We start from the raw sequence: 14111 nt of genomic DNA, 5'->3' as shown, positions 1-14111 counted from the left end.
GCTTATCCTAAGAACAGTCATGAAATTATGACATGTTTTGCCAGAATTTCCAGTTCTGTCTAGTCATTTTCTATGTCTCTAGGCTTCAGAAGAACTTGGGTGTTTTTCATATATTGATTCAACAGATAATGAACTGCATCAGGCACTATTAGAGGCTCTGAAGATAAAGCAATGGAAGATACAAAGCTCCTGCCCACCCTCATGGTGCTTACATCCTAGTGGGTGAGATTGAAAACAAATAGGTAACTATGTAGATGGACAGGATCAGGCAACAGTAAGTGCAAAAAAGAAAATGAAGCAGAACAAGAGGATAGGGAGCCAGAGAGAAAGGGGTGCTGATTCAGGGGAGGCCTTGCTGACAGAAGATCTGAATAAATGGGGAGTACTTCCCCTGATGAAATCTGAAGGAAGAATACCGCAGCAAGTAGGAATAGCAAGTGCAAGGAGCTTGGCTTATCTGAGAAGAACCAAGACCAACGGAGCTGGAAGGAGCTAAGTACAGCGTAGCTGGCGATTAAGGTTTGCCTTTCTTTGGAGCAATATGCTTTATGCCACAGGGGAGATCTGAAATCTTCTCCATGGGAAGAGGAAAACCTTTTTCCTTTGTTGCTATAGTCATCGTTACGAACAAACTTTAAAAGTGGAAAACTAGCACACTACACCTTGAGATAGTTTCATAAAATTATACATTGTCCCCATGCTTGAAACTTTGCATCGATTTCCCATTACCACGTAAATAAAAACACATCGGCATCTCACGCAAACCTATTTGGCCAATTCTCCAGCCTTACCTTCCATGCAGCACCACCCTTCCACCATAGGATCAAACCTTACTTAAAGAAGCCCTTGCAGGCCTTACAACGAGCCACCTGCAGGCTCGTCCTCCTGATAATACCTCTTCCTGGAGTGTCTCTGCTTTCTTTACTCCCCATTATCTCCCATGCATCGCTCAAGACTGGGCTTGGAAGTCACAGCTCTCAGAGACTCTATCTGAACACCAGATCTGAGTAGGGATCCTTCTTCTGTCTTTGCTTGTCTCTTCCATCTTTCTATTCTCAACTGTAATCACTTATTTATTGCTTATCACATTTGATGTTTAGCTCCCTGAAGGGAGGAAATCTCAGACTTTATCTCTATATTTCCACTTCTTAACAGAGTATGCTTCTCATGGTAGGTGCACAATAATATTTTTGGCAGAATGGATAAATGAATGATTGCATGAATATATTACATTTGAAGACGTTCTCTATGAGCAGGAAGTATTTGAACATATTCTTCTGGACTGGTAAGCAGCTGCTCTAAGCATACAGAACACATTTACTTACAGGCTGCTCAGAATATAACTCAGTAAATTGTTTTAAATCTATAATGCATTAACTAACCACATTTCAAAAAGTTCACACTGCTACTGTTTTCTAATAATCTCTGTGTCATTGGAAATTATCTTTGTGGCTCCCTTTTTCTCCCAAATAGTAAACCTACTATTGTTATTCCAGGAATGATGGTGTATTTCATGGCTTGAGAAACCCACTAAAGAAGGGTAAGCAGACCCTGAAACTTCTAGAGAAATCCAACCCTTTCTTAGATAGATTTGTTCTGGGGTTAATTTATAATTTAAATCTTTGATGTCTTACTTATAATTTAAAAAAAACTGAATTCATAGTAACACAGAGCATAGCAGTGGTTACCAGAGGCTAGGATGTGAGAGAAAGGGGACATTGTCTTTGTTGTTGTTTGTTTTTGTTTTTTTGTTTGTTTAAGTAGAATGGTGGTTGTTGGGGGTTGGGGGAAGGAGGTCATGGGGAATTACTGTTTAATGGGTACAGAATTTAAGTTTTATAAAAGGAAAAGAGTTTGGAGATGGTGATGATGGTTGTACAACAATATGAATGTACTAATATCACTGAACTATACACTTAATATGGTTAGGGGGTACTTTTTATGCTATGTATATTTTATCACAATAAAAAATGGGGAAAAATGAAATTTTAAGTCCTTGGCAAGTATAGCTCACAGTAGAATGTGTTAAATGGTTAAATGGAATGCCCCTGAGTTACTGCTGCTCAATGTGTAATGCTTGTTCCAAATTTGGTCAACTCAGAAGCAGACCCTGAGATGAGGATTTGTCAGAAGCACACCCTGAAACAAGGATTTGAGTGAGACATTCATTTAGGATGTGCTGGGAATGCCAGCAGGGGAATCAGGAAATATAATACGTGGATGAGAAGGCAGGTCCACAAATACTGTACTATTAAGCCAGCTTACCTAGTTGGATACTGGACTTTCATCCCTGGGGGAAACTCTGGGAATTGATGCAAAACATGCTCCTCACAAATATCCTGTTCAAGAAGTGAGGGAGCTGCGGTATTTATACAACCACATAAAAAAGTCATTGGTCAAGGGTTACCGGGGGGGTTGTTAACTTCTGGACACTTCACGCTTGCCTCTCACTTTGACAGCTTAACCTGGCAGAAGAAGGGAAAAAGTCTCAGGGATAGAGATGCAGATACTGGCAGGCAGGTAGAGGGAGAAGATATATAGGTGGGGCCATGGCAATATTTACTACATTCTATTGCTCGGCAAGTATCTTTCCTGGCCCTGAACAACATGGGAGTTGATTCTAAGCTCACATCTCAAAGAGCTCTCTTACCCAACAAATAGAATAAATGCCCACCTGCTTCAGCCCCACATAATGATAAACTCAAGTAGGACCCAGTACTCAAGATATAGAAAGAGCTACAACACAAGCAAACAAACAAAACCTTACCCAGAGGTGGCCAAAAAAAAAAGAAAAAAGAAAAAAGAAAAAAAAAAGCAACCACCCAGAATTTTACAGAGCATGTCAAAGGCAAGCAAAACTTCAATAAAAATAAATTGATGAAGACTTTGCTTAAAGTGAAGTGATTAATCACAGAAATAATGGCTGAGAATAAAATAAATGGGACAAGATGATATGAGGCACACATGTGCAGACAAGCTGGAAGAGAGGGAAAAACAGAGAAAGGAATCTAGGCCAGGCCTGGATAAGAGATGCTTTCTTTTTTCCAACTAGTTCAGGGTTACCCCTAGTTCTTTACAGAGAAGGACCTGCACATTGATATTCGAACATCACTGTACTCATGGCTATTGTAAGTAGTTCTGTCAGATCACCCGCATTTGGCTTTCTTTCCATAGTAAAGGACTAATCTTGCTCAATTCATTCTTTTATCATCTTTATAAAACCCTGGAGTAAAGAGCCTGTCCAGGTATTTCTACGTTGTTATGCAGGGTCTGGGAGGATTCTACATGATTTTTGCTACGTCAAGAGCCTAGCACCCAAAAGGTATAAACCATGAAAGCACCCTACACATTTACACACACACACACACACACACACACACGTGGATTTCTCCTGGGTATGCTGGCTGCACATCACAAAATGCCTTCTGAACAGCAGGAATTTTAATTAAATCAGGAGCAATCTAATTTGGCCTAAATTGGCTTGCAACAAAAGGTGTTAAGAGGAACAGAAATTGTTCTGCAATATGGATGTTTGTGAAAAGGACGGGCTTGATCTATTGACAACTGTAATGAAAAGTGATGTTGAAAATATGAAACCTTACTGAAGAAGGTAGAAAGCCTGAAAATGCTAATCAGTGGTATTCTGATTAAACAAAGAAATTATTATAAACATTTACTCCTGGAACTGATTGTATCTGAAGGCACAACAATTAGTGGAAGCTGGTCCCTGATAACCCTGGAAGGAAGTAATGGAGGAAGATGAAGAGGGAAAGAGGAGTGTAAACCACTATTATTTGTATGACTGGAAGAGGAAGCGGACACATACCCCAGTTTGGGCAGAGGGAATAATAAAAATTATTTAAATATATAAATAAAATCCTCCTCCTTCTTTCTTCCAAGGAGTAGAATTTGCTAGATTAAGAAGAGGACCTTTGCTAGCAGGAATGAAAGGTTGACCAAGCAGAACTACAAAGATCTAGCAAAAGGATAAGAGGGTGAGAAATCTGAGGACATCAGCAACAGAGCTCCAGTTACGCACCATGAGATCTAGGCTGGGCAGGAAAGAAAGGGAAGCATTGGAAAGGAGGGTGATGGGCCATGTGGCAAAGGACAGTTTGGGAGTATTGTGGTGTTGATGTGGTGAAGAATCAGGAACATTGGAAAGAAAGGAGTAAGCTGGATGGAGGAGGATTTAGGTCATTGTGGGATGCAGGAGTTTACATTCTTACCGGCGTAGGATTCCTGGCAATAACCATTGGTGTAGGTGGTTGAAGGGGAGGAAGGGTCACAGGGAGTCACAGAGAAAAAGGAGCTTCGAGACGTGGCTATCGGGTGGTTCCTCTCCATACATGTTGCCCACGACAATTGAAGGAACTGGGGTGGAGAGGAGAATAGCTATGCAACTGCCAAAGTCTTCAGCGAAGAAGGGAAGAGGTCAGAAGTTAAGCAAATAAAGACAATGAGGAGTAGTAAAGAGTGGTATGGATGAATGTAATTAGCCTCAAAGGAAGAAGCTTTTATTTCCATGAAGATTAAAGAGTAATGGTCTGGAAGCAGCCGGGAGAACTTTCCCCAAGCCTACATCCCCATGAGACTGTGAAGTGTGGGAGAAAACTCAGCCTCCAGCCAAAGGAGAAACAAGTGGCCTCTCAGGTCCAGCTGCTATTTAGGTGAAGTGGTGTCTTCAGTGCGTCCTTCACAGCAGGAAGCCCCCCCCCCCCCCGCCCCACCAGATGTTAGAAATATACAAGCAGATAACACAAAATAATAGGTTTCATGACCAGATACATTTGAGCTATCCCGCGTGATATACCCTCCTCTCGGAGAATCACGTTACAAATGCAAAAAATTCAGGAAACTCCGTGGAGCAGCAATGTGGTTTATCCGAATGGTTTTATATTCATTTGGCTACTGAACCATTGCCCTGGGGAGATATCTAGTAACACAAAATAGGTACCCTATGGCAAGTGACAAGAACAGGTAAGGTAAGAAGGGAGAAAGAGGCTTCAGTGAAAAAGTAAAGAGATTGATTGGATAAATAGAGATATATATGGTGTGGCATCCAAAGTCAGCCTGCCTGGTTTTGAATCCCAGCCGGGCGCTTCCCAGCTCTATAACCCTGAGCAAAGACTCGCTTTCTAAGGCTCAGCTTACTTGCCTGTAGAAGAAGAACATGGAGGGGGAGGGGGAGGAGACCGTCAGCACCGGGTGGTGTTCACAAGCAAATTAACACAGGAACGTGTAGAAAGATGCCTGATGCAAGGTATGTACCCCTCAAAGGACAGCTGTGGCTACTGCAGAGCTTACTTGCATTGGAGGGAGAGTTCCAAGTGACGTTCTGGGTCCCAACAGTGCGAGTCGCAGGATGAGAGTAATCCTGGCTCCAAAGGCAGAAGGTAGGAAACGTGGATCCCAGCTTTAGTGGACCCCAGGGGCACTTCCCCAGGCACATTATTAACTCTGCTACCTGCCTGCACAGCTTAGGGGTTTGCAATTTGACCAGCTTCGCGCCCGCTGCTGTAAGGGCCACCGAGGACCAGAGAACCGCTTTCTTGTGTGTTTATTATGTACATTTCCTCTAGGGCGAATTTTTCATCCATGTCTTTTGGCCATTTACATATCATCGCTTAAAAAATTACTTTTATCCAAATGTAAATGCAGGTGATCGTCCCCAACCTCCCTCTCCGCCTCTTCGTCTTTGCCTGACTCAGGAAAACCCTGGGGCTGCTTCCATTCCTATCACTTGTGTCAGGGACCTTCTCATTAAGAATATTAAGAGGCATAATCAATTCACTTTTTAATAAGGATAATGGGTGAGAAGTACAGAGGCCTTTCTGATCAGAGAATCTTTCTCCAGGCCTTACAACTATTTTCTTCCCTTTTCACTCAATATCTTTTCAAATTACTAACCCAAGACTTCCGTGCTCTCTTTTTAGCTGACAGTTCGGAATCAGGAGTATTGTACTGTGTCCACGTCTCTGAAATCTAATAAGAGAGAACATGCTTTCCCTGCTCTGTGACAGTAGAGGAAAACAAGTGCAGGAGAATGCTCTAGGCCACCATCAAGGAGCCCTGCGTCTACATCCGCACTGTAGGAGATGACGGGGATATTAGCTTATTATTCAGGGCCCAGCCTGAGAAAGAAAGAATGGTGCTTTTATGGGGCTGGAAAAGCCAATTCAGACTTTCCAAAGATTCCTTGCTGACACTTTACATCCATGCAAGACTTTCCTCTTTACGGAATTCTCTCATCTTCCCAATGACTGTTCACAACAACCCACCCCTGTGCACGGCTCCACATGGTTTCTAGGTTCGTGGGGCCACTACCTTTTGGGCTGCTTAACCTCTAGTGTGAAGCAAACAAATGATCCATTAGGATACATGTGGGAGGGCTGGAGGCAAGTAGGAGCGGACTTCTCTGGGCCTGCAAAGTCAGGGAAGATGTCCCCAAGAATATCCGTCTAAGTGTAAATTTAAATCTGAGTAAGAGTCAGCCACGTGAAGGTGCAGGGGAAGACGGGCTCTTCCAGGCCAAGGAAAGAATATGTGTGAGTGTGGGGAGGTGGGCAGAGCGTGGTTCTGGAAGAACTGATAAGTGTTCAGGATGACTGGAGTGCAAGATGGATGAAACTGAGGACGGATGGATGAGGGGCAGAGAATAAAGAAGATTCCTTCTTAGAAGCACTGCCCACCCACATCCGCCCAAAACGATAAGCAAAGTAAGGAGAGGTACATTACATATTCTTTCCCGCCTAGCTCTTTCAGCCACAGAGATCGCTTGGGGTCACACATACTAAAGCAGGGAACAAAGTCCCCAGCACTTGTTCCTTTGAGGAGTCTATATTTAAGGAGGTAAAATCTCTAGCCTCTAAGCCCCAAAGAAAAGGCTATTTGATGAAGACTTTGGAGCACAATGTCAGATCACCACATCTTCCAGAATTGGGTGATAATGGCTGAAACGTGATTCAGAAGGGTAGTACTTAAGAGTTAGGAAAGTGACCCTGAATAGGGGAATCGCTGCTAAAAACAATGGCAACCACCTTTTATGCAGCATGTGCTTTGTGACAGCTCTTCCTGCCAGGTGTTTGGCTCAGGTTATCTCATTTCTACCTTCTCAATGGTCCTATGAGCAAATGCTAATGCCATCTCTATTTTACAGATAAGGAAACAAAGCTTTGGGAGTGAATAGGTAACTTTCTCATTCCTTCCATTCTCTTAGCTATAAATGGTCAAGACTCCATTTGTATCCAAGCTCATCTGAATCCAAAGCCCATTCTCTTAAATATTTCATAGAATAAAAATTGAAGGGAAGAAAGGACACATCTTAAGAGTGGCACAGTGGCTAGCTTCCTCAAAGCCCTTCTTCAGTTAAGGATCTCAGAGGTGGGAAGCAGTCCTTTGGTGGCTAAGAGTGATTTGGAGGATCCAGTGTTGAATGGACAACTCGGGCAATGGTCAGCACTCATCAGCGGCCTGAACTAGGAGCCTGACCAAAGAGGATACAAAGCAGAGCTCGGGTCCAGCCTGAAGGTGGATTAGAAGCAGTCTTCATAGTAAATTAGTCAGTAACTTGGAGCGGTTTTGCTATGGTAGCAGCCCCAAAATCTGAGTGGCTTAGCACAAGCTGCATTTCTCACTTTCACAGATTCAGCTACCGGCCCAGGTATCTCTTCAGGGCAACCATTCTCCATGGGGTGACCTGAAACTCCAGGCTGCTGGAAACACCACCTTTCTGTGCAGCCTCCTTGGTTAATTCAGCAGGGGAGAGCAGGTCTGGATAATGACCTAGAGTCCTTTTATGGCCCCCACCCAGAAGTGACACCTTGCCCTTCCATCTCCACAAAAATAATCACACATGGCCTCACTTAACTGCAAGGGAGCTGAAGCATGCAGTACTCCATGCACCGGGAACGAGAAAAGAATTGGACATTGATGAACACAGATACACTTACCATGGGAGCCTCCAGAGAGTTCTCAATAACATGCCTCACTGTATAATAATTTACTAGAGATCCACAATTACCCTTCACTGAACACTGCCTCGCAACATCCACTGGGGGTATTAGCTGATACAGTTGTATTCATTACACTATTCCAAGGCCGTCGCTTATTGGACATGGGGTCCTAAGCCCCTTGAGACAAGAAACACCGCTCTGATTATCTCTCCCAGAATCGAAACACAGACATTAGATGTCTTTGTATGTATCTTTAAAGTAAATCTTTTCCACTTAAGTGAGCTTAGGTGTATTTCTGGTCCATCATGGCCTCCATATTGATGAATGTAAATAGTTGGCTCAGATTGACAGACTGGCAGGCACAGACATTGCTTGGGTAAATTAAATAGGGAGGGTCTGATTACTTTATTTTTGTAATTGACGCGTGGTTGACATACACTATTATATTAGTTTCAGGTGTATAACCTAGTGATTTGACATTTATATACATTACAAAATGCCCACCACAATAAATGTAGTTATCATCTGTCACTAAAGTTATTACAGTGTTATTGACTGTATTTCTGACGCTGTACTTTACATTTTTGTGATTTATTTACTTTATAACTGGAATTTTGCACCTCTTTGTCCCCTTCTATTTTGCCCATCCCTCTGGCAACTACCAGTTTGTTCTCTGTATTTATGAGTCTGTTTCTGTTTTGTTCTATTTAGTCAATTGCTTTGTTTTGTTAGATTCCATGTATAAGTGAAATCACATGGTATTTGTTTTTCTCTGCCTAACTTTTATCACTTAGCATAATACCGTCTGAGTCCACCCATGTTGTCACAAATGGCAAGATTTTATTACCCTCAAAGCCTGAGTAATATCCCATTATATACGAACATCACATCTTACTTATCTATTCATCTACAGATGGATACTTGGGCTGCTTCCGTATCTTGGCTGTTGTAAATAATGCTGCAATAAACATGGGGTACAGATACCTTTTCAAATTAGTGTTTTCATTTCATACCCAATAGTGGAATTGCTAACTGGTGTGGTATTTATCTTTTTAATTTTTTGAGGAAACTCCATCCTGTTTTCCACAGTGTCTACAACAGTTTGCATTCCCACCAACAGAGCATGTGGCTCTACATCCTCGCCAACACTTATTATTTCTTGTCTTTTTGATACTAGCCATTCTGACAGGTGTGAAGTGTTATTTCATTGTGGTTTTGATTTGCATCGCCTTGATCCTTAGCAACGCTGAGCATCTTTTCATGTCTGTTGGCCATCGGGGTGTCTTCTTTGGGGGTCTGTCTACTTTAAAGGTTTAGAAAAGAGTTAAAGTCAGGATTTGCAGTAAACAGATCGGCAACATTCTCCAGGACTGACTGAGATACAAGCTGTAAGACCTTTCTTCTGGATCCCATCCTCTGAGAGTGAGGATTTCACCAGAACGGGTGGATGTCCAAATATATCTCCCTGAAGAGTCACTTTACACCCAGGAGTGGCCCTGTGTGTAGGCTGCTTCGGATGCATACCACAGACCCTATCATCTCGGGAAGATTCAACTCATTAATCTCAATAGTATACAACAGGCACCACGCTCAGAAGGCAGAGCAGTTCTGTAAATGCGGGGAGACAGCCGGCCGCTTCAGATGGAGGGGTAGGCTCATAGATGCCCACACCAAGCAGGGCTTTTGCCCTCACCAACACAGACACTTGAATTCTAATGGGCAAGAATGAAGTAGGAACCAGGGTTCCATTTCAAACTTCAAAATTCTTTGCCAAGCAAAATGAGGTTGGGTGCTGAAATGCAAAATGCACAAAGTTCTTTTTTCCTTCTTTCTTTTTTGTTTTTCCCCTTAAGAATACTTGTGATTGAGAATAAAAGAAAAAAGGTCATATCTTAAATCTTTTTGGTGACAATTGCTCCCTTGCCATCAGAATACACTTAACTCCATCTTTCCTTCTGCCATGTCTTCTCAAGAGGAGTGACGTTCTTGTAATCATAATTCAATCACATGAATTCCATCTCATTGGAATGGAATGGAATTAAAGACAATCATCTCAAACAAAAGTTTAACAATTTCCTCTGCTTAAGGACCTGAGAAAAGTAGTACAGAAAGCTATAGGGATAATCAGAAATGGCAGAGGGCAAAATTTTAAAAACTTTACTTTCTTAAAACTCATAAAATTTGGGCTTCAAAGTGTCACAGACAGGGGCGCCTGGGTGGCTCAGTCAGTTAAGCATCTGACTCTTGATTTCAGTTCAGGGCATGATCTCACCGTTTGTGAGTTCAAGTCCCACATCAGGCTCTGCGCTGACAGCGTGGAGACTGCTTGGGATTACTCCCTCTCTCTCTCTCTCTCTCTGCCCCTCCCCTGAACTCTTTCTCTCAAAAAATAAACTAATAAAAGATTTTTTTTAAAGTTACAGACATATTATGTACATTTACAAAGGAAAATATATCCAACCAGGTTGTTACTATGTTTTAATGTTATATTTGATTTCTTATAATGACATTTTGCTCATTGTAGAAAATTGAGAAAACAAAGATAAGGGGAAAAGGAGAAAATTGAAATCAACTACGGTCGTGCCACTAGACATTCTCTGTTGATTCTACATACGTATATGTGTATCTGCCTATATTTATCTATCTACACACACACACACAATTTTTCCAAATTGTATTGTCATTTTATATCCTTAACAATACACTTTTGTGGTAAGCAATAGTACTTACTATTCACCAATATCCAGCTCTCCTCTTCTTACATGTCCATATTTACTCCCCTATCCTCTGAGGTTGGATGTAGCCATTGACTTTGGCAAATAAGATGTGAGTGGAAGTGATGTATGTCACCTTGGGGTGGAAGCATTTAATTTCCAGTAGTGACTAGCTGACCTGCGCTTCCTCTGCTGTGACATGAAGTTGCCATAAGATGGAAATAGCCTTAAATGCTCTGCCAACACATGAAGAGAGCTGCCCTTGTGAGTCACCAGCTCTATGGGATCTTTGTGTAAGACACTGAAAACTTTGGGGCTGTTGTAGCAGCATAAGGTAGCTTATTCTGACCAATGCAATCTTTAGCATTGTTCTAACAGTAAACATTCTAAAAACTCATTAAAAGTCTGGGCACCTGGGTGGCTCAGTCAGTTAAGCATCTGACTTTGGCTCAGGTCATGATCTCACAGTTCATGAGTTCGAGCCCCACGTCGGGTGAGCTCGAGCCCTGCTTCAGGTGAGCCCCACTTCTCTCTCCCTCTCTCTCTCTCTCTCTCTCTCTCTCTCTGCCCCTTGTGGGATTCTCTCTCCCTCTCTCTGCCCTCACTCACTTGCACCCTCTCTCTCTCTCTCTCAAAAAAAAATACAATTACATTTCTTCACAATATATTCAGCCAGCCTCTTATTACTGGATATTTAAATTACTTCTAATTTAGAAACAATATTATAAGGAACATATCATTAGTTAAAATTTTCCTCATATCCGTGGTTATTTCCTTAAGGTGCAATCATAAAAGGAAAGTCAGTTCAAAGGATATATAATGATATATAAAACTTAAGTTTTAAAGAAAATTAATAAATTAAATGATAATGAAAAATATATATATAGTGCCTAACCATCCTACCAAAAAAAAACTGTTGACAGAATGATCAATGACATAAATAGGTGATTTCTCTATTTAATATAAATATTCTATCTATCTATCTTTAAAAGGTGAAAATGGTACCCTATGGTTTTTAATTACAATTCTATGAGTTAAATGCTTTTTCATAATTGTGTGGGTTATTTGTATTTCATCTTTTGTGATTTGTCTTTTCATCATTTTCTGATCTCTTAAGATCCCTCCATTTGCTAAGTGTGTAATTATTGACAACAGTAAAACAATCATACATTCATTAAAAATTAACCTTTGTCACATGCACTGTGAATATTTTTCCAACTACTAATTTGATTGGCAATATTCCATTGCTATTTATATTTTTTAATGTACAGATGTGTTGATAGTTTTGTTTCTCAGGTTATCAAACCTATTAATACTTTCCTTTATGGTTTTTACTTCTAACACCATGTCGTAACTATCTTCATCCCACATAAAAATACATATTTTTCTAGGACTTTATGATTTTGTTTTTATACTTAAATCTCTGATCCATATGGTATATAAGTTGTATATGGCATAAAACTCAGATCTATTTTTTCCCCCAGATGGCCAGTTTTCCTAACAATGCTTACTGAATAATCCTTCCTTTCCATACAAATTTTAAATGCCGTGTATATCCATGTACCAAGTTCTCAAAAATACTTGAGGCTGGACACATATTCTGTCCTACTGACCAATCTGTCTACATCCAAATGGTACCAGGGTGTTTTTGTGTGTGTGTGTGGTGTTTTTTTTTACAGAATTTTAGAGTTTGGTTTAATGTGTATTTTGTATTAGAATAGGAGTTCATAGTTTAGAGATAATTTTAGCTTTTTTTCCAGTATGCTTTAAGTATTACATCTTTATACTCTTCAATATCTCATAACGTATATTGCTGTTCTGTTTTGGCATTTTCTTGCCAGTTTTTAAGTTTTTATTTTTTAAGGTGAACTTTAAAAAATTGCAATGGGATTTTCATCTTTTCCAGGAAATGTATTCGAGTTGTATTTAATGTATTTTCCCTCATTAATTCACTCAAATATTTATTTGGCACGTACTATGATCCAGGAATCATTCTAGGGATTGGGGATACAACAGAGAACAAACCATTCTTTGCCCTCATGAAGCTTAGATTCTAAGGACAGACGAGAAAGACGATGAGCAAGATAACTAAGTACAGCTGAATGTGTTACATAATAAGAAATAAATAGAAAAAAATAAATGAAATGTCATTGTTGGTGGTTTTCAATCAAGTTCTCCTTGAAGTAGATGCCAAGAGAATCCAATGGGTGAGAGATTCATCAGGAGAGAGACCTGTGAAGGATAAGAGATCAGGAAAAGACAGAAGCATCTTCAGACACCGATGGAAGTCTGACACCCACAAAAGAGAAAGGAGACATGGAGGGAGGGGTGGGTGAAAGGGACCTCACAGGAGACTTCTGTGCAGCTCTGAGAAAGTCTCGCCAGTCTGATGGGGAGCCTCGTGTAAGCAGTGTGTGACAGCCTATTAACACTCTGCAAAAATCGTCTTGCTGTATCACTAGCACCCTACCGGGCACGTTCATTTGCTGGCAGCAGTCTGGGGCCTGGCCTTTCCCAGGTGAATTGCACTGGAGCCAAAGGTGTGGCAGATGCAGGCCTCAGCTTCTAAAGAGCTGAGAAAGAGGTGTCGGGCCACCACAATGGGGGAAAGTTATAACAATTTTAATGGGCCAGCTTTAAAGTTCAGTGCATAAATCTTGTACATTTTTTATTGATCCATAACTACTCTGTACCTTTGGTTGACATTTTGAGTGAGGTGGTGTTCTTTTTCAAGTCATCTGAAAATTAATTATAGCCAATATGCAGGAAAACTAAATTTTGGCTATTTTATAACCTGCCACTAATTGAATTCTTTTTTCTTTTTCTTCCTTTCTTTTTTCTTTTTTTTTTTTTTTTTTGAGAAAAAGAGTATGAGTGTAGGAGGGAGGGTGAGACAGAGAGAGAGATCGAGAGAGAGAGAGAGAGAGAGAGAGAGAATCTCAAGCAGGCTCTGCACTCAGCTGAGATGGATGCTGGGTTCCGTCTCATGAACGGTGAGATCATGACCTAAACTGAAACCAAGAGTCAGATGCACCCCCAATGTTTATAGCGGCGTTGTCAACAACAGCCAAATTATAGAAAGAGCCCAAATGTCCATCAACTGATGAATGGATAAAGAAGCTGTGGTATGTATATATACAAGGGACTATTACTCAGTGATCAAAAAGAATTACATCTTGCCATTTGCAACAAAGTGGATGGAACTAGAGTGTATTATGCGAAGCAAAATAAGTCAGTCAGAGAAAGATAAAAATCACATGATTTCATTCATGTGTGGAATTTAAGAAACAAAACATGAACATAGGGGAAGGGAAGGAAAAATAAGATAAAAGCAGAGGGAGGCAAACCGTAAGACTCTTAAATACAGAGAATGAACTGAGGGCTGCTGGAGGGGAGGTGGGTAGGGGGATGAGCTAGGTGGGTGATGGGCATTAAGGAGGGC

Source organism: Lynx canadensis, chromosome B1 (genome assembly GCF_007474595.2).
Source record: "Lynx canadensis isolate LIC74 chromosome B1, mLynCan4.pri.v2, whole genome shotgun sequence".
Taxonomy (NCBI): Eukaryota; Metazoa; Chordata; class Mammalia; order Carnivora; family Felidae; genus Lynx; species Lynx canadensis.
The sequence above is the reverse complement of the archived record's forward strand: the minus strand, read 5'-3'. Positions refer to the sequence as shown.